At 35.5% G+C, this 23,362-nt stretch overlaps 1 protein-coding gene across 1 annotated transcript in view; it reads left to right on the top strand.

The window, feature by feature from the left end:
- LOC148087848 (bone morphogenetic protein receptor type-1B-like) overlaps positions 1 to 23,362 on the top strand; it is a 63,554-nt gene that overhangs the window by 5,696 nt on the left and 34,496 nt on the right. Inside the window, exon 2 of the mRNA XM_087791865.1 lies at positions 21,603 to 21,651. The gene's annotated coding sequence lies outside the window, so the exon portion shown is untranslated. The remainder of the gene's footprint in view (positions 1 to 21,602; positions 21,652 to 23,362) is intronic.

The following is a 23,362-nucleotide window of genomic DNA, read 5'->3' as shown; positions in this document are numbered from 1 at the left end:
TGATCTCATGATTGAACTATTCTCTCCTGCTCTATAATTCACACTCGTTTCTTCTCTCCTTCTGTCTGTTTTGTCTGCTGCTGTATCTCACACTCACACAGAGGACGTATCAAGGTCACTGTGCGGATGTGTTTTTTCTTTTCAAGTCCTCTTTTTATATTCTCTCGGACTGAATGATGTCAGAAAATACATCCTTAACACTGATCAGAAGAAGAAGCCTTTTTATTATGATTAATTTCCATTAATTAATTACACTTACAATTGTTTTTAATCGCTTCAATGAAATATTTTATCCCTCACTTTATTGTTTCTATCTGAAAGTTTTCTTTTGGTGAAATCTGTTTTTTTTTTTTTTTTATGCTTGGGTTGTCAGTGTGAAAACGAAGGTCAGTCACACCCTGTAGTTGACACTGATGGTCTGGTGACTCTTATAATATTAGGTTTATTGGTTGTGTTAACTAGCAACACTTTAAATAGACCTGATTTGGTTTTTATTTTCCAATTATTAAAACGTAAGTAAGTAAGTAAAGGTTATTTGTAAAGCGCCCTTCTAGACCAGGGTCACAAGACGCATACAGTCAATGTTCAGATCTGTTGGTGGAAAACTAAAGGTTGCAACAACACTTGAGCCATTCATTGCATTCATTTTTATGAAGACGCTTTTGATCTAATGTATCAGTCTTTTGATCCGACACGATGCATGCATACATAAAAACCCCCCAATATGTCTCGCAATATTCATTTTCACAATACTGTATTGATATTTATTTTTGGCTTGCAAATCATATTTTATGTGATATCATAGTTCTTTGATAGTTTAGAGTTCAATAAAGTGTGTGTAAAATAGAATAATTGTATCTTTTTTTTACATTTACAATTAAAATGCAAATGTTCACACTGTTAATTTTTGGCTTACAATTAAACTTCCAGCAGTCTTTACGTCCTCAGCAGCTAAAGCAACAATGAAATCTTGCAAGATCCCGGTGATGACTGAGGACGAGAGGATACAGTGAAGTCCAGGAACTTTTAAAGCTGATATTTGGACTGATATATATTTTGGTTTCAAAACAAATGAAAGCAGTTACGACTACATCAAGAGTCATGTGGTCTGTAAATTCTACAACACCAGAGTCAAGTACTCGAACAATACTACACATATATCCTGTATCATTGTAGGAATGGTAACAATAGATTCAACATCGGTTTAAACGTTATTGAAAGTCTCTTGTATAATAGTTGACATGGATAAGCTTCGTTCTTCATCTTAAACCTTAGCATCTTCATAGGTCACCATATCAACATGAACATTAATCTACTTTGATTTGAGACATCTATCCGGCAGTGCCACATAAAAATGACTCGACTGACTATTTTTGAACAAAAATCAGTCGTGAAAAGCATGAAAAGTGAATGTTTACTCATGCCATCGTGTTTATCCTCTCGAGGTAATTAACGACGTCTTTCACTTTGAACCCTGAAGACTTTATATTTCTGTCTCTGTGTGTTTGCTTTGGCTCGCTCTGAACAAAAGTGGTCACCGGTTCTTCAGTTCAATGGGGGGGTGGGGGGGGGGGGGGTTGAAGAGTGATATAGAGTGATGAGTGGGAGGGTTGATGTGGGGGGAGAGGAGAGTGTGGAAAGAAAGATAACCATCTGGATGCACTTTAAGATAATTTCACCCGTGCTGCCCCCCCCAACCCCCCCCAAAAAAACCTGAGACCCTCAATTTCATGGTGCCTCCTTTTGAGGTGCCGTTCCATCAGTGACAGTATTTGCCTAAGAGCAAGTGTCAATTCTCAAACTCTTAAAAAGCCATTTTTAGACTTTATTCAACTGTAGAAACTGTAAATACTCGAGTTACCACATTTCCTATTGACTGAATCTATTCTTTTTTTCCGTTGACACACACCGGCCAATGCAATTATTAGCTATTTTTCAAGAATGTTCCTGAGGTCAAAAGTCAGTCTGAGTGATGGGAAACGACTTCCTGCAGACTAGAGTGAGTCATTGTGAAGCAGACAAGTAGTTTACGCTTGTATTTTCAACATGTCCGAAGTCAAATGAAAAAGCGGAAAAAAAAAACGGGACCGGCTAACCTCACAGGTGGTTTCAATCTGGCCAAGAATTCGTATCCAGTCATTACGCTCCCCGATGTAAATAGGTCAAAGTGCGTCAAAAAGAGACGAGCCGATGACTTGCGGAGGGATCGGATGAATGACGTCGGATTGAATTGATTTGGTGTAGCCCACAGTTTTTAGCTCTAGAAATGTGGGCACTTTAATAACCAGACTTTTTTTTAGTTGGGAAGCGACCACAATAACAACACATGACTGTGATGTAACCAGAAGTAACGCAGCATAAGAGCTGAAGAAATGAAGGTGAGAACATTCATAAATCCTGTAGCACTTCACAGAGTCCGAGCGGTCCTTGTGACCCACATGAAAGCAGATGGATCTCCCGTCGTGTGACGATGATGTGCTCACTGGTTAATAACGTGGTGAGAAGGTTAAAATATTTCACACTCCTCAAAGACATCTGCTTATGTTCATCATTGTTCTTCTGGCAAGAGAGCGTAAACCTGATGTCCTTCAAGACCCAACGTTATTCTTTTCCAGGATGAGTCACTCTTTGATGTGCGTAACACCGGTTGAATATTTCTCCCTTGTGGCCTTCGGTTGCTGTGCTGGGACGTAACATTGTCAACGAAAGCTGTGGTTTTAATCCTTGCTGAGATAATGTCTGTAGCTCGTACAGTCATGTAACTGTAGTTCCTGCATTGAATTGTGTGTTTTTGTAATCGTTCTGATTATTTGTCATGATTTGAATAATGTTCAAAACAATTGAATCAAATTCAATGAATTCCTTGAATACATGATTCAGCCTTGGTTCATAAAAAGGTGTGTGTTTTGAGTGTAGCCTTTTTAGTTTTATGCATTTATACAAGTCTTCTTAGAGTTACATTGGATTCTTTTGGTACAGGTTGTTCACCTTGAATGCTGTTTAATGGGCTAAATTAATTTCCCTGAGTTAATACTTTAGGTATTTAAGGTAAGGAATGAGCATTATTTTTTGGAATAACTCATTCAGGTGGTACACAGAAACCTTTACAAAATATTTATTTTTAATTTAAAATTAATTGTCTTAGCCTTTACGGCAGTTAAACACTTAAATTGAAAATAAATTGACCCAAAAAAAAGCTAGTTATTGTCAAGTTCCGGACATCTGCTTTGATTTACTCCGCTTTGATTTTTGTCTTTTTGAATTCAACCAGTGTTCTTTACGCTGCCGTCCCTAATGTCTCCGCTTTGATTCACTGATGACAAGAACAAGCTATTATTAATGATTCATCACGGTTAATAAGTTACACTCCAAATCGTTTTTCAATCGCTTAAATCTAATGTTTTATCCCTCTCTTTCATTTTTGTTTTGATTGGGTTGTCAGTGTGAAAAATAAAAAGGTCAATCCCACCCTGAAGGCGACATGGATTAGTCTGGTGAATCTTGTCAAAATAGTTATCGTCAAGTTCTTGACACTTTCCTCCTCTGCCATTTTTGGTATTTTTGAAATGAAATCAGTTCTTTACGCTGCCGTCTCCAAAAGTCATTGATTCACTTCATCTTTATTTCCTTCATGAACTGCCAGATCGATAACCTTTAGCTTTAAAGCTCTATCACATGTTTGTATGACGCTTAGAGTGAATGTTGAATGATGAATCACATCATCTCTTCTTCTGGAAAACAGACTTTCCAACATATTTCAGAAACTGCTTAGTCTCTCTCCCTTTATTTTGAAACCTTGTTGTCATGATACCAACAATTTTTAGTAGTTGATACCACTACTAGTCAATTGGTTTATACTTGTATAACATTTCTATAGTATGATTTGAATAAAAACCCTGTACACCACTTTAATAAAGAACCGAACCAACAATCAATCATTTAACATTCAAAGGGTGGTAACATTTTCTTATTAATGTGCAAATAAACAACAAAACCCACAACTGCTGTGGTGTGTGAAAGTGAAAAAGGCTGAAATATTTGTTGAATAATAAAATAAATAACAGGACTTGCAGCGCCGAAACAAGCTGTATTGTATTTGCGTGTTTTTAACAAATCGGTGCCTTAGTCTAGTTCTTGTGAACCACTAGCCTACACTGTATTACTCACATGAATTGATATAATATCGATAGAAACGATAGAAGATAAATTGTGCGAAATACATTTTTCTATCGTCCTTATCGTCATATTGCTTATCATTTATTACCGCAGGGTTCAGAGCGACAAAAAATTTCAACTTAAACTCAGAAAAAGTAGTGTAAAGACTTATAACATAGGTCTCTAAGTCAACTATTTAATGTTTTGTGGCTTCTATGTTGTGGCCATGAAGGACTATGATTTGGGGCCATTTTATAAATTATTATTAACCCTTTAGTCATCGTAAATTATAATAAAAATGTTGATATAAATATATCTTGTATAATGATGGTGTTTATTTCTCAACCCTTGTGTTATCTCGGGGTCAAGGTGACCCAAAGGCCCGAAAGGGTCAAGGTGAACGACCTCCTTGGCTTCCAGAAATACATATGCAGTGGTGGAGGCTGTTCACCTTGACCCAAAGGGAACATAAGGGATACCACAAACACATTTGTTTTATTGTTAGGGTTTACCATGAGACATTTTGCAAGGATGAGTTCCACCCTCGGACCATTAATGGGGGGGGGGGGCACATTATTTCAAATGTCGGGCTAGAAATGGTCCGCAGGAGGCGGTTTAAAGGATCAAAATCGGATCCGTCTGTTTGTCGAACCTTATTCACGAAGACGAGTCGACGGTGAAATGTGTTTCGACTTGGACGCTCTCCTTCCACTGATTTGCTCCGAGTTTCTTGTCGAACACGAAATGAAGTCGAGGATGATTTATAGCTTCCTTCGAGTTGCGCAGAAACTGGCGTGTCTCTGGCGTGTTGATAAAATACGTCCCAGCCCTCGTCCGTCCGTCCGTCCGTCCGTCCGTCCGTCCGTCCGTCCGTCCTCCCGCCTTGAGTCCTCGCAGATGGTCACCTTATAGATACACTTTTGGCCGGAGCTCGCATCAGTGTTTCCAGCACAGGCGCCACCTTCCCCCATGGGTCGTAACTTCATGACGTGATCCTCGATGTGTTTTCCGAAGTCATTTCTCCAGCATGATTGCATCTGATTGATATCAAATTTGATTTGTCCTCTCGGATATTGAATCTGATGCACGTGAAAATCAAATCTTCCGAGAGTCTGTTTCTTCTCGCTTGGTTTTTACGCAAATATGCTTTTAACAGGGAGACGACACCGTGAGTTAAGATGTCGGGAAATCCTTCATGCGTGTTTCGGTGACATCAAAACGTCTGTTGTATGAACAGCTGACATGTCGATGTATTTTTTTTTTTTCCCAGACATGTTTCATGAATAATCCAAGGCAGTTGGAGGGAAGAGTGATGTATTGCAGATTACATTTTTAGATAAAAGAAAGATGTGGCCTTAACCAGATACACATCATTAAATCACCAGCACAGTGTGATCCAAAGTGCGGATAAAAGCCAGAGTAACACGGTTCAATAAAAGAGGACCAGACATCCCTGCAGGTAATTTCTGCGCAACATCGTTTCCCAGCCAGAAAAAATCTTGTTATTGACATTTGAGTTAGGATCAAGAGAAACATCCTCGTACGTCTCATTCGATTACTGGTTTTAGGGGCTCGTCAGGACAATGTGATCTACACACAACTTAGTGCCCAAATCTCCTCTAGGCACACTTTTCAGCTAATGTCACAGTAAACTACAATTTAAGAATTTATTAAGACATTTCTGTCCATCAAAATTGATGGGTTTTATGTGAGGTTGATTTGAAAAACAAACATAAAGGGCGATATTTTTTTTTCAGCCAGATGTGTGGAAACTTTTTTTAAATTATTAAGTGAAAACAAGCATTTTAAAAAAGAATTTGACATTCTATGTATTGTTCCCCCTAATGTCAGATCCGTGCAACTGCAGTGTCTTGGCTCATCCTTTGCGCCGTTGACACATGTCCATTTAATCCCAAATTGAGATAAAAATAGGGCTTGGTGTTGAACTTCGATTCTTTTGTGGCTCTGAACGAAATTCCTTGAAATGCTAAGTATTACAATACAATTAGTTTTGGTACCCACGTGTGATCGAAAACTTTATTAAGTGTCGATTTTTCTGAACTAAAACTGATAAATGACGAAGCGGGGGAACATCAGTATAGTTTTTTTCACTTATTATTTTGCACTGAAATTGAGAAAATATCTTGGAGTAGGAATGTTTGCAAAAGCAGAAAAATTTAACTTGAGATTTGTACTTTGTGTAATTTAATTTTCAATTTGTTGGAATTTATTTTATAATATTGAAATTCGAAAGTGGTTCAGGAGTTTATCGGGATTACCGAAGTTATCGGAGTCATTACCGGTAGAGAAAATTTGCGTCAGATAAAAAGTCACTTACTGTCCTTTTCAACTTCCTGGTTTGTTAAAAAAGTATGATCAAGTAAGTGGTCAAGTGACATTTATAAAAATTCTCAGGAAGAGTTTGCCAGTCAAATAAAACAAAAATAAAGTCAAAATGTTACGTAGTGCTGCTTTAATTAGATAAAAGAAGTAGTGATTGATAATACTGACCGTTTATATCATATTTTTTATAATATACAGTTTACATTTAACTCAAGACATGGAATCATTCCCTCATAGACTTCCACACGAGTGTGCGGGCGCATGCATCCCATAGTGTGCGGCGTGCTCTCCAGTTTAATAACCAACGTGAAATGCTGAAGGCAACGCTTTTTACAAGACGGAACCTCTGAACCACGTCCACTTAGTTTCCTGTTGAATGTAAAATCCCTGCACCCACGCAGGCTACGCTTTTATTCACATCATTGACCTCCGTCTAATAAGAAGCAGAGAATGAATCAAATAAAAGACAGGTAGGTTCATGAGAGATTTTATGTTTGCAGGCGTGTTTTGACCCCATTCGGCTGTCAAGACTAGTGAGGGATTATCTTCTCGGCCACTGTTAAGATTGGGTTAACTATCAGGGGTTATATTCCATGTAGCGTTTTTACGAGTTCTGTTAAACTAGCTGAAGCAGTTTGAGAGGCGCTAACCTATTGACTGAACATTGGATTTGAATTTGGAGTATAATTTAAAGTTGTATTATTCGTTTAAAATGAATCCGTTCTTGCTGAAGTGAAGTCGTGTTTCTTACTTGGTTTACGAACTACACAATGTTTGGTATCTACCAGAGTCTTGAATAACTTAAATAATCCAAGCAAGTATATATGGTCTCTACTCTGTACTCGTCCTTTAATGACTTGTTGGCCTCAAATTATCTCATAGTTTTACTTTACTCACACCCATCAATCAAAGTCTTATTGTAAAGTTAAGGTGGGATTATTTTTTTTACATTTTTATCTTCTGTTTAAAGTCGGCAAATATCAGCAGTTAAAAAGTAAGTAGTACTAGGTGGGCGGGGGGTATTGGTAAAAATGATGCGTATTACGATACAATTTATTGTGATACAATTTATTGTGATACTGTAGGAACAAGGAAATATTTGTAGTATTGTCGAGTCCTTGACTCTGGTGTTGCATTTGTAGTATTGTCGAGTCCTTGACTCTGGTGTTGCATTTGTAGTATTGCCGAGTACTTGACTCTGGTGTTGCATTTGTAGTATTGTCGAGTTCTCGACTCTGGTGTTGCATTTGTAGTATTGTCGAGTACTCGACTCTGGTGTTGCATTTGTAGTATTGTCGAGTACTTGACTCTGGTGTTGCATTTGTAGTATTGTCGAGTTCTCGACTCTGGTGTTGCATTTGTAGTATTGTCGAGTACTCGACTCTGGTGTTGCATTTGTAGTATTGTCGAGTACTTGACTCTGGTGTTGCATTTGTAGTATTGTCGAGTACTTGACTCTGGTGTTGAATTTGTAGTTTTGTCGAGTACTTGACTCTGGTGTTGCATTTGTAGTATTGTCGAGTACTTGACTCTGGTGTTGCATTTGTAGTATTGTCGAGTACTCGACTCTGGTGTTGCATTTGTAGTGTTGTCGAGCACTCGACTCTGGTGTTGCATTTGTAGTGTTGTCGAGTATTTGACTCTGGTGTTGAATTTGTAGTATTGTCGAGTACTCGACTCTGGTGTTGCATTTGTAGTATTGTCGAGTACTTGACTCTGGTGTTGCATTTGTAGTATTGTCGAGTACTTGACTCTGGTGTTGAATTTGTAGTTTTGTCGAGTACTTGACTCTGGTGTTGCATTTGTAGTATTGTCGAGTACTCGACTCTGGGTTTGCATTTGTAGTATTGTCGAGTACTTGACTCTGGTGTTGCATTTGTAGTATTGTCGAGTACTCGACTCTGGGTTTGCATTTGTAGTATTGTCGAGTACTTGACTCTGTTGTTGCAGAATTTACAGACCACATGACTAGTCACTGAAGTTGTAACTTCCTTTTTTTGTTTTGATACCAAATCATCTCCAAACATCAGCTTTAAGAGCTGGTGGAGTTGACTGTATCCTCTCGTCCTCAGTCGTTGCTGGGATCCTGTGGGTTTTCATTGTTAGCTTTAGCTGCGGAGGACGAAATTAACCGGCATCTAGTGGCCAGAAGTTTAATTACGGCACAAAAATGAGCAAATGCCGATAATATTTGAATGTTAATTGTAAATAAAGAATATTTAATATATAAACACTTTATTGAATGTAAACCATAAAGTAACTATTGGAATAATCAAGCAAAAGCCCCGTCCTTAAAAAAGACTAAACTTTATTCATTTTAATTTTAAAAAAGGAATCGATACAGTGCTGTTGAATATCAATACGGTATTGTGAACTTCTCACACCTCTACTAAAGATCGTAGAAATTAACCGTTTTTAGTTTTTAGTTTTGTCTGCAAGGGTTTGACAAACAATCATAACATGATCTGAAAAATCCTTAAAAGTGAAAAAAAAGGGAGGGATTCACAAGACTTTCATTCCTCTTGAAGTGAACAGAACCAGAGGAAGAAAAAAAAAAGAGGGAGCGCGGCGGTGTCGCCCCTGGGTTTAGGTTCTAGCTAATCAAGGGTGCACACAGCCGTGACTGTTCTGTTCCAGTGGACTGGAGACTTGAGGGGGGGTTGGAGGGGCGGGATGAGGGTCCCGTCTGCTGTAGGGGCCACAAGGATGGAGGGAGGAAGAGACCCCTCGTTGCCTTATGATTCAAGTCTCTCGGCAGCCGTGTGTTCTCCTGTGTGTATTGTGTTAATTCCACTTGATGAACAAATGGTGTCAGAGGTTCTGAAGTCACTCCACGACTTTCACTTCTAATCACTCTCAGATGTGAGAACGAGCAAAGGGAGAAACTCACGACACAAGTTGATGGACACACACTTTTCATGTGTGTGTGTGTCGCCGCTCCCGCATTGTCGACCGTCGACCTGAGATTTGTTGTTTACGGCAAGATCTGTCTATTCTCTCTCTCTCTTTTTTAAAGTCGCGGGTGGCTTGTTGGGGTCTCGGGTTTGTTCCGAAGGTGCGTCGCAGGAATGGAGAGGGGCAGCCTCTCCTCGTATTCCACGACCTAATCATTGTCAGATGGCCGACAGAGTCCTCGCGTCTGGAGCCGTTTATGAGACCTGCAGCTGCCTGGAGCGAGAGAGGGGGAACCCAATCCAACCCGCCCGGGCTTTTCTTTGTTGTCTGAGATGGTGTAAGATGGAGAGTCGGGGGGGCGGAACGGCGAGATGAGAGCGCCGATGTCAAAACCTACCGTCGCGTCCTGACGAGGATTCTCCTTAATCTCATCTTTTAAAATCAATAAATCCAACACGCATCTCGAATTCAACGACACCATCGGCGTCTAAAAGTATTTTTCCCGAGCGCGTTCTTTTCTAGAAAAAGTCTTGCTCAAGGGAAATGGAATCTGTCGCGAGTTCAAAACCTCCCTGTGCCCTTTTGCAACTAATTAAGCATCGAGAAGTTGCTTAAGCCGCACCGTCGGCAATCTCCACTCTGCAGGAAATTAAGGATAATCTGAGCTCTCTGGGTTCTAGTTATTGCCGACAGGCACAGGAGGGTGAAGTGGCTGTTCTTCAGGATCCAGTGTGGATCACGTCTGCCTGGTGCTCCATGAACTTCCTCTCCCGGTGGTGTTTGGTTGACTTCTTGTTTTCTTCTGTGTCTGCTCTATGATTCAGGGACACTTATCTTAAAGGTTTGCTGCTGTTGTTTAACTTTTTGTTTCCCTTTCTGTTGATTTTCTTTTTTTGTACAAAACAATAGTTCTTTTACCTCTAAATACAGTATTTTTGTTGGGTCCAAGGGGTAATTTTACCACCCTGATATATTCCACTCAATTCAGACATAATGCATACATTTATTTAGAAATAAAATAATAAGAAAATGAACTTTCCATGGCACAAAAATAACATAAAATAATAATCTTAATTTGAAATTAAAGGTTTGTTATTTGGAGATTTGCACACTTTTCGTTACGCGTTGTTTCATCTCAGATTGACTGCAGCTGGCACTTCAATGGACTAGTGAAGATAACTGGTATAACATTTATTTAAAACAATATATTTCACTTTAAATCACAGTTAAAAGAAAAAAAAAGAAACATCTGTGTGTGGGATTCACTTTACTGACTCCTAACTACCAGAGAGACCTATTCTATAATTTCAATTTTTTAGGGACCTTACCTGCTTGAGATCTTGGCTCCGGTAAGAGGTGATCGCATCTGCTATCTGTGTTTCCACTAGAAGAAACTGTGTCTTTTTAAGAGCCAGATCATGTAAGTGTTCAGGCATTAATCATCAAGGGGATGATTTTAATAATTAATTACATTCTAGGTGCAGATTAAGAAAAAACAAAAAAAGTTTGACTTTAAGATGTTTCCCCTAAAAGAAACCGTGTCTTTGCAAGAGCCAGATCGTTTAAGTTTTCGGGGTGGTATGTGAACTTAAAGGGTATATTTTTTAATAATGAATTAAATTTAACTTTAGATTAAGTAAATAAAGATACTTTTTTCAATTTTGTTTGACTTTACTTACATTAAGATGTTTCCCCTAATAGAAACAATGTCTTTGTATGAGCCACATCAAGTGTTCGGGGGTGGTGTGTAAATCTTTTTAATAATAAATTAAATTGTAGTTTAGATTAAGAAAGTGAAGGTTAAATTTTTTTTTTAAAAACATGTATGTGACTTTACTGACATTTAGATGTTTCCCTAAAAGAAATAATGTCTTTGTAAGAGCCACATCTTGTAAGTCTTTGGGAGTTGGCATTTAAACTTCAAGAGCAATTTTTTTTAAATGAATTAAATTGAAGGTTGGATTAACAAAAATAAAATGACAAGTAAATAAAAACACATTTTGAGGTTACAGACTTTATGTTTCCACTTAAAGAAACAGTGTCTTTGTAAGAGCCACATCATACTAGGGGGGTTAACTTTGTTATTCATCAAGAGAAGCATAGATGGTAGAATGTGATCTTTTTAAATGCATTTCAACATATTCTTAAATATTTGTGTACACTCTATTAGAATACTATGTATGGACATCTCTAATGGTTTCTGGTCTATGATTCAAGTAAATCATAATGAGAAAAATGTCTGATGCTTGTATATTCGTGCAGACGACCGTTTCAAAGTAGAAAAAAAGCTGAAGGTTCAGACCATGAGTTCATGTTGGAAGTGATTTGCTGTTGGAAAACATTTGAGTGTGTCGCTGATGTGAGACACGAGAGCATCATTTGCTCAGGAGGAGCATGTGATCCTCCCTGGCTCGGATCCACCTCAGTGTTCAAACTCCTGCCTGTTTATTGTTGTTGTCGACGGGGTGTAACAAGGAGGAGGAGTCCTGGCTGGTCCACTGGAGGACTTGTTGTTTTGGACATTTCTCAGAAGCTCTTTGATGTTCTGTTGCAGACCCGCTCCAGGTACCGTGGACCTGCAACCACTTTTGAATATATCGTCTAAATGTTTCCTTCCAAGATCATCATCCCCGTGTTAAAATGTCATATTTCATAACTTGAACAAATGATTTGATTCACCATGATTGAGTTATTTATGATTCAATAAGCTTGATTGATGTGTTTATTTTGAAACAGTTGTTTTACCAGTTTACGTCTATGTTGAGGTGGTAAAAATAATAATTATTATGATGATGACTATGATTATAACAGTAATAATGACACTTATTCTCCTACTAATAATATTAATAATGATGATGACTATGATTATAACAGTTATAATGAAACTTATTCTGCTACTAATAATATTAATATTGATGATGACTATGATTATAACAGTTATAATGAAACTTATTCTGCTACTAATAATATTAATATTGATGATGACTATGATTATAACAGTTATAATGAAACTTATTCCGCTACTAATAATTTTAATATTGATGATGACTATGATTATAACAGTAATAATTACACTTATTCTGCTACTAATAATATTAATAATGTTGATGACTATGATTATAACAGTTATAATGACACTTATTCTGCTACTAATAATATTAATAATGATGATGATTATGATTATAACAGTTATAATGAAATTTATTCTGCTACTAATAATATTAATAATGATGATGATTATGATTATAACAGTTATAATGAAATTTATTCTGCTACTAATAATATTAATATTGATGATGACTATGATTATAACAGTTATAATGAAACTTATTCTGCTACTAATAATATTAATATTGATGATGACTATGATTATAACAGTTATAATGAAACTTATTCTGCTACTAATAATATTAATATTGATGATGACTATGATTATAACAGTTATAATGAAACTTATTCTGCTACTAATAATATTAATATTGATGATGACTATGATTATAACAGTAATAATGAAACTTATTCTGCTACTAATAATATTAATATTGATGATGACTATGATTATAACAGTTATAATGAAACTTATTCTGCTACTAATAATATTAATAATGATGATGACTATGATTATAACAGTTATAATGAAACTTATTCTGCTACTAATATTATTAATATTGATTATGACTATGATTATAACAGTTATAATGAAACTTATTCTGCTACTAATAATATTAATATTGATGATGACTATGATTATAACAGTTATAATGAAACTTATTCTGCTACTAATAATATTAATAATAATGATGACTATGATTATAACAGTTATAATGACCCTTATTCTGCTACTAATAATATTAATATTGATGATGACTATGATTATAACAGTTAAAATGAAACTTATTCTGCTACTAATAATATCAATATTGATGATGACTATGATTATAACAGTTAAAATGAAACTTATTCTGCTACTAATAATATTAATATTGATGATGACTATGATTATAACAGTTATAATGAAACTTATTCTGCTACTAATATTATTAATATTGATGATGACTATGATTATAACAGTTATAATGAAACTTATTCTGTTACTAATAATATTAATAATAATGATGACTATGATTATAACAGTTATAATGACCCTTATTCTGCTACTAATAATATTAATAATGATGATGACTATGATTATAACAGTTATAATGAAACTTATTCTGCTACTAATAATATTAATAATGATGATGACTATGATTATAACAGTTATAATGAAACTTATTCTTCTACTTATAATATTAAAAATGATGAAATGATAAAAACATAATGATAGTAATAATTATAAGATAAAGACAATAACAATGACACAACTTCTAATACTAGTAAGAACATCCACTACTAGTAGTAGAAATAATAATAACTACAATAATAATCATACTAGTATTATCTCGATCTTTAAAGTATGTACTTTTTTGAATATTGTTTTGATTGTTTAAGCGCTTTGTGACCCTGGTCTCGAAAAGCGCTATATAAATAAATATTACTTACTTACTTACTACTTCTACTACTAGTACTAATAATAATGATAATAATTACTATGATGATAATACTACTACTACTAAAACAATGAGGATAATAATGACAATAATTATACTACTTATACTAGTACTAATAATATAATAATAATAACACTACTTTTACCATAAGTGATAAAAAAACTTTTTTCAGAAAATATTACAACTATTTTCATATGTCTATTTTAGTCCAGGCGATTGTAATTTGCCAATAAAATAATAATGTATACTGTTAGCATGACCTGTTTAAACTGAAATAAGGTGATAAAAACCCCAACAGTTTTCTTAATTCTTAAATTTAATCCTAAAGTAAATATTTCCACGGATGTCAATTAGATTAAATTAATCCAAAATAGATTTTTCTTTATAACACGAATGTTAATCCACTGTGTTATTCAACCACATAATGTAAAATTTCCAACATTTTAAATTGTAAAATAATCAATATTTTCAAATGTCAATGACATCCCATGAGTCGAATGAAACCACAAAGTGGAATCATGGGTGATAATTCCAAGTCCTCCATAAAAATTTAAATATCTTTTTCCCACCGTGATAAAGTTTTCAATGTTGTTTCTAAATGGTTTAAGAAAAAAATTCTTTCTCACGTCATCAAACGTAGAAAAATGTTGGGAAATCCCTTTCAGGAGATGAATTCAGCTTCATTTACTGATATTGTAAAGACAAAAAATGTGTTATGAACCTAACGTATAAAATTACAGGGAAAAAAACAAAAAGGTTTGCCTTGAAAATTCTCACGACCCACTTAAAGAACTTTCTAATTAAGTATCAATGACCTATATTGTACTTTATTTCCTTCTGAGATGAATATTCAAAAATAAAAAAAACAGTTTTCTGGCTCGAGGGTGAAATGTTTGTGAGATTCTAAAATATATCCTCAGCGTGACCGTGTTGACAAACCCAGTCCTGGGAAAAGGTTCCGTGCAGAGAGTTTCCACAGCCAGCAGGCGGAAAAAAACGTTTGCTAATCTGGCAGGTAACTGGATTTGTCCCTTGTTCGGCGTCTCCGGGGAGAAACGCTTCATAATGAGCGAGTTTATCAAGTTATTAATGAGTCATATCCTCGGGAGCTACTGCCCTCTGTCTTCCGACACCTCTTTAAATTAACGCCCGTCGCTCGCGTCCACCTCTCGCTGATGGACGCCCCAACGTGGCCCCCGTGGCACACATGCTCACCTGTTCCTGACTCCCCACTGTACTTCACACCTCTGGGGGTGTTTTCAGGGGAAACACATCACGTCACCGCGGCGACACAAGAGCGTGTTTCCTGGCAGGTGCGGCCGTCATGGGTGGCCCGACACGTTGACTGACAGCTTATTTTCTTTATTCCTCACGCCCGCTGACTTTATATGGCGTATAAAAACAAGTCTGGCTGGAGGTGAAATAAACCAATGATGGCCTTGTTGGAGCTGACTTTTGAAGAGGGGAGTCAAAAGATGGATTGATTAATATATATTTTTAATCTCGTAGTTTATTTTATTGTGCTTTGATGAGTTTTTCGGTTGAAACTTAACTTTATTTAGACCTGCTAGTATGTTTTAAATTTGTATATCATTATTTTTTGGTTGTTGGTGGAAACTAAATGTCTAAAAAGACACTTTTTTTCACCTAAAATAGTTCAAGTTCAATTAAAAAAAAGAGACTATTTGATCCATTGATCACAGATTAATTCACAAAAAAAACAACTAGAACATGGATTTAAAACTCAATTTAATTATTACCCAATGTAACTGGAACTTATTTAAGAGTTAATATTTGTATCAATGTGATGTTATTTAGCTATCAGATGCTAAATCTAGCATCAATAACTTTTTGTCTTTTTGTACATTTTTATCAAGTATTTTTATCGACTTGAACATTAATTTCTAATTACACTTAAGTTTGACAGATGTGATTAGTTATATACATTTTAAGTAACTTTCTGAAATCTCACTTGACAAATGTTCAGACTTCAACCTTTTACGAATGAATCCAATCATTGGGGAAACGATTATTTGTATATACTTTATATTTTAAGGATTACTTACTTTCACTTACATATATTTCAAAGCTTTAATCACAAGCCTTAGTTTTCAACCAAAGATTTAATGAATTAAAATAAGATGTTGCAGGTTATATTTATATTAATATCTCTTTTTTTTAACTCTATATAAACAAATGCAGTTTCTGACGCTTGGTAAGAAGAAGTTTAAACCGACACAATGTGACGACCACAAAAATACAGAATCAATTAAATAATTTGAACAAAATGGTGTATTTTTGCCTTGGCTCCTGCAAAGGTTTGAATTACGTCATCTGGATTTACAGGTTTGTATGTTAAACTACCATGAAAATTATTTGTATGTAATCATTTGATTTATTTATTATGTTTATTTAAGTAGGCGTGTAATCGAGGCTTGTAACCGATGTGTAACTGGTTACACGCAGTACATACCGACCAGCCATTTCTAATCGCATTACAGCAAAACCCTTCGAGTACTTGTGACACACAAATTATTTATTCTTTGAAACCCCAATCAAATGGGTACTAAATTATATCCAACAGAACAAATAAATCACATCACTTCATTAGCTGTATTTTTTGGAATATGTGCGTACTTAAAATTCTTTCGGTTTTCTCAAAAATCAACAGTACACCTCATAACCCTTATATAATAAGTTTTAAATATTGATCTGGACCTAGTTGTATGTGGCACACGGCACTAAAACAACAGTCAAAAAAACGTAGTATTTTTCTGCAATGCTCCTTAGTAACACGTGTCACGAGACAATACTACGAAGCCACACGATATTTATTCAGTCATTTACGAACTACGGCTGTGTATTTGCAAGAATCTGGTGATACTATACGTATCACGATACATTTGTGACAGTACAATATATTGTGATATTGTAGGAACAACAATTTATTGTTATTAACACCTTTTCTGGCTTTTACAGCAAAGAATTGAGCAAAAACTCTCTATATACAAATGTATTTTCTGCTTTATTTATGGTCACCTTTTATTGACTCATAAAAAGCACATTCCAAGAGTGATCCGAACAGATCAATGTTGTTATAAAGATGTTTTTTAAGTCCACATAAAAGTAAAGGTAGCCACTCATTTGTGGGTCAGCTGACACCTCGGACATGTGGCAGACCTGAGGGTGACCCGGGTCGCTCTCAAGGATCCACAGATTTCTATCTAAAAGCAGAAATGCGTGCTAATTTTCACACCGCACAAGATTTATGACACGTGGGCGACGAGCGGAGCGACTGGAAAGTGTCAAAAGATTTACGGCCGAAACTTTAATTAAAAGCGAGATCCCGCCTGCTTTGATTTATCGTCGTTCATTGTTTTTTTTTTTCTTTTTTGTTGTTGGCAACAGGCGCTCCATTAGCTTAACGTGTGCGAGTTATGATTGTGTCGATGAAAGCTTTAGGTTGTCGGTTTCGGGCACGTGTGTGCGTGTGTTTCAAACAGAAGTGCCTCCGAGAAGCCAAGACTCCACCGAGCGATAACCACATTACCCGTGAGTCTGAATCGCTCTTCTGTTTCAGACGTCTCTCGGTTCACCCTCTCACATGAATTTGATCATGTGCTTTCTTTAAATGGCATTCTAGGATTTACCTAAAACTGCGAGGCAGTATCAGAAGTGCGTGAGGTTTGTTGTCGATGCGGAACTCAAAGATCTTGATAAATACGTTGTTTATTCTCCTTAAACTTGACCTTAAGATGTTTGTGATCGAGATCAGACGCTAAAAAAGTGCAGCTCGAGTCCACTTTTAGTCTCTTCTTTGTCATCTTTAATTCTTAAACCTGATCTTCTAAGATTTGGGTTGTAAAGGAATCATGCATCTGCTTCTGTGTTTATTTAGTTATCTGATCCCTCAGTGTTTTATTGCTATTTAAGTAGCAACACTGAGACATGACAGTTTGAATGCACTCTGTGAAAAAAAGGGAATTTGTTCTGTAATCCACCTGATCCTGCTTTTTTTTTTTTTTTTGGTTTAAACAAACTGTTTGGCACACCGCCTGGCTCCGGCCTTGACACGCCTGCTTTTGATACCTGAAGGCTCGACTGAAAACTGACTCCCACTGTGGCATTCTGTGTTTTTCACATACCTCATCTGACACAGCCCGGCTGGAGTCTCTTCCCCAGACGGAGTGATTACGAGAAAGAGCTGGCGCGAATCGTTCAGCATACTTTTGATTTTTAATAAGGCGGTGGAATAAAAAAATATACTTAGGATTATTATGACAACAACAAGTTGAAGCGTGATGGAGGAACACTGGTGGATTATTGCACCTCTGAGCGAAGCAATAACATCATTTTTAGTTAAATGATCTTCATTTTATTGTACATTTAAAATCAATTAAATGAATTGAACAAACCGGTTAACTTTTGCCTTCTTGAATCCTTGGCTCCTGCAAAGGTTTTGAATGATGAAATCTGATGATTATTGTAATAACGATAACGAACCCTGTATAAGTATATCTTTAGTAATCGTTCATAAATTGTTGGTGTCGATAAAGTCTCAGAACTTTATCGACACCACGTCTTATTGGTAAACAGCATTGTTTTTAGTGGTGAGAAATGAACGCAGAGGAAATAAATAAAAGTTGATTTTTTTTTCTAAATGTTAATGATTTGATAACATTTAGACGTTTACACTCTTAGAACGAAAGTAAGTAAGTAAGTAAGTAAGTAATATTTATTTGTATAGCGCTTTTCCAGACCAGGGTCACAAAGCGCTTTAACAATCAAAACAATACTCAAAAAAGTTTATACTTTAAAGATCAAGATAATACTGAGAACAACACAGGAGTTCTAGAAAATCAAGGAAAAGCCTGAACAAATAGAAACATCTTAAGATGTTTCTTAAAGGAGTCAGTAGATCCATCAAGGAATTGTTTTGCCAATAAAGTTTATGAAAATGTGTTTAAAAGTACTATAATATTAAAATATTTTTTCAAGGATCCTATTATATGTCAAACCTTTTAAATAAGCCCTTGAAATAATGTTTGAAAATAGTTAACATTTATGTTTAAAAGTACTATATTATTAAATTATTTTTTCAAGGATCCTATTATATGTTAAATTTTTGAATTAATGTGTAAAAATGGTTAACATTTATGCTTAAAATGGAAGTAAAACATATGTAATGTAATAATTAGTGAGTTTATCATTTTATCAAAACTATCAATTTAGCAGCTTTAAAGATGTTTTGTGTTGTATTTTAAAACTGTGGGTTTTTACGTGTACTTTGTTTTTTTTAAACTTCATTCCTTTCCTTGTCCAAGATACAAGGATGTAAGTCCAGCAGCCACCACTATGGTTAACAGTAAATCCTCCACGGTTTTGGGACCAACTTTTCTGGCGCATTATAAGTCGGTGGCTTTACATTTACTGTGGGCTTGTCCAGTTCCTCAAATCTCAAACCAGCATGAGAAAGGCAACGTAGACATTTTACCGACTGTTCCCTGATGTTTGTTACGTGAAAAAAGTTTTAAATGTGAATTAAATGCACGACACAAGTCCTTGCGTGAAACATAGAGTGTTCGCTATTTTAATTCAGTCCATACAGGAGCTCCGAACTCAAGTTAATGACCTTTGCCGAAAAGTTACGTTGACTTATCACACTGCCGCATGTTTTACTCCCTTCTATAAATCACCGCTGGAACTGGTTCTTTTTTTTCATCTTAGAACAACAGTGACTCATTTATTGACTGTGTTTTCACAAGCTCGACTACGTCGTGCTGAAATGACACAGATTTGTGACCATTTTAAACCCGAATATTTATTTGTTTGCTTTTGCCGCGGGTGACTTTTATGCCACGATTTCTATTCTCACCCCTTGGTGAATACTGCACTGTTTAAAAAATGTTAAATTTAACGTGAGTTTGGGTGAAGAATGACATCTTTACGGCCGTGATTAATAGACGGGACACGCTTTTGACAAGTAATATGAATTGGCCACTTTTGGGAGACACCACATGCTGAACAGCCACAGTGCTGGCGACTATATAGTGGTTTATTAGTCGGCAATAAAATCATCGTGCACGGCCATGTTCGCAAGAGTGTGTGCCATGTTGGAGTTTAAGGGATTTAATGTAGGTTTAAAAATGTTTGGATTTCGTGTTGATCTTTGGTGGTCCAGTTGTAACATCGATGTGTTGATTTTTGGATTGAAAATTCAAATGTGACCTTTTTCTATTTCTCTTGGAATTACTGAACTTATTTTAGTTCTCGTATATCAGAGTAACATAATCACATGAGGGGTTGACTCGTGGCCGAAAGAGTTGTGGGTTTAATCCCCAATTGATAACACTGTGTTGTTGTTTCCTTGAGGAAGACGCTTAACTCCGTCAGTGTGTGTTCGAGTGGGTAGATTGTACTATTTTATATATCACATAGTTATTCAAGACGGTCTATTTGGAGAAAAGCGTCTGCTTTTGAATTTAAAAAAGGACAAAACATCACAAATATTGGGAAAAAACTGACTTTTGTCAGGGTCAATCAATATTTTGTATTTGTTTGCTGACTTGGATAATAAAAAGTAACACTTGATGATTAATAGAAAAAGAAACTTTAAAAAATGTGATTTGTGAATTGTGTTTAACATCAAAAAAGAATTCTATATATTTTTTAAATGTTACACTGTATATTATAGTGGTGTGTATTGGCAAGAAGCTGACGATACACTCTTTGCAGAATTTTCAGACCACATTACCAAATACTCAGATCTAAAGAATAGTGCTTAATGCAAAATAGTCTATTTTTTGGTCCATCAAGTAAGACAAGTTGACTACTAATGGTAAGATAAGTAGTAGGACAAGCAAACCTAATCTTGGGCCTTTATTTAGAAATTTCTTTTTAATTTATTGTCTTTTTACTGGTGTCAAAATACTGTATTGCCCAACATCAGCTACTGGAGACGACTGTATCCTCTAGTCCTCAGTAATCATTGGAATCTTGCAAGATTGTATTGTTCTTTTAGCCCCTAAGGACTTAGTGACTGCTGCCATCTAGAGGCTGGACGTTTGACTGCAACACAAAATTAAATAAACACTGTAAATATAAATATAATTATTGAAAATATATATATATTGAAAATAAAAAACAAATCAAGTTATTTTATTTTAAACCTGTTTTTAATCTGTAAACCATTTTGGAAATATGGTAAACAATTTAATTTGGTTTGAAGCCAAAAACACATGTACATTGCTGTCAAATACCAATACAGTATCATGAAAAATATTATTTGCTGTGTCGCCTATAGTATATACAGTATTTACATATCTTAATGAAACATTAACCATTAACACATGAAATATTTTCTTTTAAAAAGGAGAATTTAAAAAGTATAAGAAGACATAAAATAGTCATACAACGTCAATGTGGCTGTTCTATTTACTATCACACCTTATGCAAAAAAAAAAGTATATAAGTGGAGAAAAAAGTAAATAAATTTAGTATAAGTACTGTATCAGTGTTTTCACATCATCAACCCTTTTAAACGGTGATTGACAAAATACAAAAACAATTGATACTCTGAAAAAAAAGCACAGAAATAAACTAATCTGATCAAAGAAAAAATTGTATTGTGTCTGTAATATGTTTCCTTTTCTTTTGCAGGCATGTAAAGAGTTCTTTGTCCCGTAGAAGAAGAACTTTGTGTTTAAAGGTACGTAAAAACGTCAATTTGGTTTTAATCCTGCATCTGAGCCGATCCTCAATTTACCTGTCAATCAACTTTAAGACTAGCTAAATGCTTCAAACTACTCATGCCATTAATATGTCAATGCATTTTAGAACCGAGGGATGAATTTAGGTTTTGTTTATTATTAACCTGTTGAAGGGTTTTTTAGTTATTTCCTCCGTCAAAGCATTTTTGAGCAGCGCCCTCAGTGACTGAGCAGTTGTTGAGGAAACATAACTGTGGCATGTGGAACCATCAACAGTGTGACACATGTTGTTGCAGAGCAATTACTGGTGAAACACGAGGAGGTGTTTTTCATCCGCTCACGCGTGCACCTGCACACACGCACACAGTGTATTTGTCAACGTTTGTGCGTCGCACATGTGGGCGTCGAGATCCATCCTTGAGCTTTTTCAACTTTTCTTCTCACATATTGATTAAGAAACAAACGTTTTTTTTAACTCAGGAATGAGGGGTTCGGTATCTCACAACTGGTTTCTCGGAGACGTTGTTACACACATCCGTCCGTCATCGACACAAGTCGAGTCGACGCACTGTGACCTTGAGAGTGGAGGAGGTGTTGGATGTTTGTGTGACCAGACATCAAAAGGAAGAATGTCTTCCTTGGGCGAGTTTCTATGTTGAGTCTGGAAGTTTGACTTTGTTTTTGTCCCGCTATGAGGGATGTCATCTTTGACCATGATAACTTTGTAAACATTATTTTATTGCTAACTCAAGGACTTTTCTCAAATACACAATTTAAAATTTAATAAAAACATTTTTTAATATTACCTTTGACAATAATTCCGATTTTGTATATTTATTCATCATTTTATATGCAGTATTTAGTGTTATTTTTTCCTTAAATCAATTTAAATGTACTGTATATGGCTGAATTTTTGTATGATAGATGAAAAAACCTGTTTAATTAATAATTCAAGTTGTAATGTAAGTAAGTAAGTAAGTAAGTAATTTTTATTTCTATAGCGCTTTTCCAGACCAGGGTCACAAAGTGCTTAAACAATCAAAACAATATTCAATAAAGTATATACTTTAAAGGTCAAGATAACTCTGATAACACAACAGGAGTTCCAGAAAAGTCTTGATTTCTGACCCGTTTTCTGGGTGAGACATCACAAAATGTTTAAATACTTCCGCCCAACGTCTATTTACTAGGAAGATTTTTTAATTTACTGGGGTTCTAACTACCTTTTTTTTTCTTTTTTACATTTATATACGTTGTCTCCCCACTTCTGCGTCAATTTTTTTACCTGACACCCTTGACCAATGACAACGAAGGGGGCGTGGCCAAAGAACTTGCCTCTAAATGCACAAACGTAAAGATTCATAAAGTAATTTATTAAAATATATTTTACTATATTCATTTGAAACCCCTGTAAATCACATTTTCGGAAAACATTTTTAACATCGCCTCTTACCTTGTACTTGGTTTAAAACACCCAAAGTCTCACTAAATATAACAAAAAAAAAAAATAGTATTTCGCACATTTAGTGTGAAAAATACCCAAAACGTTATTAACAATTATTGAAAAAAAATGATTGTCTCTTAAGGGCAACTTTAGAGAAGAACAGACATTTGCTCAAAATGTTTTTGAAATGTTTTCTATTTCTACCTGCACCTGTGTGTACCTGGAGGAAGAAGAGAGATAAACGTTCTCATCTTCTAGTGAAGCAG

Source organism: Callionymus lyra, chromosome 1, assembly GCF_982586985.1.
Source record: "Callionymus lyra chromosome 1, fCalLyr1.hap1.1, whole genome shotgun sequence".
Taxonomy (NCBI): Eukaryota; Metazoa; Chordata; class Actinopteri; order Syngnathiformes; family Callionymidae; genus Callionymus; species Callionymus lyra.
This window is presented reverse-complemented; position numbering and strand designations above follow the sequence as displayed.